The following is a 2500-nucleotide window of genomic DNA, read 5'->3' as shown; positions in this document are numbered from 1 at the left end:
CCCATTGAACAATTGCCCCCCATCCCCACCCCCCTCCAGCCACACTGGCCTTGGTGTTATGGAACACACCAAGCACACGCGCTCCGGCGGCCTTCCCCACGGGCCGGGTGAGGGGGCAGGGAGGCCCCGCGGAAAAGTAAAGTGACAGCAGCGTCCCGCGCGCGGGCTGAGCCGTGGAGGGGATGAGCGAGGGGCGTCCCACGGAGAAGGAATGGCTGGGACGGGGAGAGGTAGGGGAAACCGAGGCTCACGGGGCGGCTTGAGGGGAGGGGACGCGGGGACCTTGACGGGCACGCGCATTAAAGGGAAACACTGGCTGGGGGTGGGGGGTGCCCCCAAGACGGTGCAGGGGGCGGCGAGGGACGGAGAGGCCTTTTACCCCCCATCCACTGCAGCCCTTGACTTCATACTCGCCTCAGAGCTTTTGCAAAGTAGCTACAGGGACTGACCCTCTTGATTCACTAAACCAGACTCGTGGACGCGTGGTGTCCACATGCACCCAAGACAGGAAAACTTCACATTGGCCTGGAAAGTTCGCCCAACCTAAGTCTGACTCTTCACCCGACGCTACAGCCGAAGGTCCTTCAGCCTTTTGGATCGCCCTGGTCCAGATTGCCCACCTGCAAGTAGCTAGGATCTCCAGGCCATTTAGCACTGGGATATTGCAGAGGGGTGGGGTGTGGGGGGGGGGGGGGGGGGGGGGGGGGGGTGTACAGCGCTATAAGTTGAAGAGTATGGGCACAGTAGCAGTGCTGTGAGTGGCCTGAGGGAACATTAGGTTCCCCTATAACTTCCACCCCAAATAACCATTTTTCTAAAAACTGTGCCTGCTTTGCAAACTCAGCTTCCACGAAATTTCCCCCACACCCACCTTCAGCCCCTCTTACCAGTTGAGTGCTCCTAAACCTCTCCTATGTAGAGACTCTGGAGCTGTGTGTGTGGAAAAGTTGTCCTGCCCAGACAGGGCTGAAGACAGACACCCCCCGCTCCCCGTCCCCCCAGGAAAGGGGGGACCTAGACCGGGTCAGTTGAATATAGCCTAGTCAGGCAGTAATTTGGTGAGGAAAAACGGCTGACGAGGTGCCCTGAGCCCACCACGGCAATGAACAGAATTCAGAGCAACTTAAGCAGCCTGAAGATATCAGTGCAATAAGTTGTCAGAAGACAGGAACAGGTCCAGAGCAATACATATGTCTAGATCTCAAAATTCTTTTATCAAATGTCTTCAAAAATTGACTGTTACTTTATAACATCCCTGAAAATTGCCGAAAGCAAGTATTGGCTTCCAGTCTCTGTAAATCACCATTGAGCAAAAAGTGGGTGCATTCTTGTGTATCACTTCTATGTGACACTCAAGCATATCAACAAGCCCTGTTACCTTTAAACTCGAAATTAGCATATCCTAGAATTTCAGTTATATAGCCTCCTATATCTTTCAGGTGGTGCAGGAAATTTGTTATAAAATTTATCATATTTGCTTTTTAATATTTAGAATATGACCAAATAGGGCATTTCATAGACTGCCGTAAATGTGCATAATTTATCTCATAAAACCTTTGTATGCTATTATTTTCATTTTACTGATTGTGTTTCAAGTATACAGAAATATCAAAGCCTTCTGTGTGTTTTGCAACTACTGCGATTAGTGAGGATAGATGACAGAATGCCCATTTCCTAGGTATCCATGCTTTTTTCCAAACAAACTCCTCTTATACTCTTCTGTATATATCCTGGGGTTTTATTTGTTAGCTTACAGTAAACTAACAAATATTTTATGACAAAGTACTGTTACAGAAAACATCAAAGTTGTTTTTCAGTCCTCAGTCATTGGCAGCTGGGGGCCAGGGAGGCAGCAATGTCAGCTTCCATCTTTGTGGAAAGAATTGGAAGAGGTTTCACTGTTTTGTTCTGGTTTTGTGGGTTTTTTGTTTGTTTGTTTGTTTCTTTTTTTATTGAAACATAATTGATTGTACATATCTGTGGGGTAAGGTGTTGAATATCAAGGTTTCACTGTTTAATTGCTGAAACTTTGTCATTACAGTACTTCATTTGTCTGTAGATGTTTTAACTGCCATTTACTACTTACTGAGTTTTAAAACGGTGTAATACAAATCAGAGTCACTGTTTTCATTCATTCAAGGACTATCTATTGAGTATTAGGCACTGTCTAGGTGGTATGTCTAGGGGTATGACATTGAGTAAAAGAAAAATCTCTGTCCTCACAGAGCTTCCCTATTCCTGACCCTTCTCTGTTTTACATTCTACATACAATTCATCAGCAAATTCTGTTGACTCTGCTTTTGAGAAATTATCCTAAAAGTGTCCCTCCTTCCCACTCCCATCCCCACTGCTAATGCCCTTGTCCAAGCCACTATCATCTCAGTAATAGGCACTTATCAGATCTTTCTACTACCCCCTACCACCTCCATTCACCCCCCCCCCCCCCCCTTCCCCCCCCCCCCCCCCCCCCCTTCCCCCCCCCCCCCCCACACACACAGAG

The sequence above is a fragment of the Galeopterus variegatus genome, unplaced genomic scaffold (genome assembly GCF_000696425.1).
Source record: "Galeopterus variegatus unplaced genomic scaffold, G_variegatus-3.0.2 Scaffold12031, whole genome shotgun sequence".
Lineage (NCBI taxonomy): Eukaryota > Metazoa > Chordata > Mammalia > Dermoptera > Cynocephalidae > Galeopterus > Galeopterus variegatus.
This window is presented reverse-complemented; position numbering follows the sequence as displayed.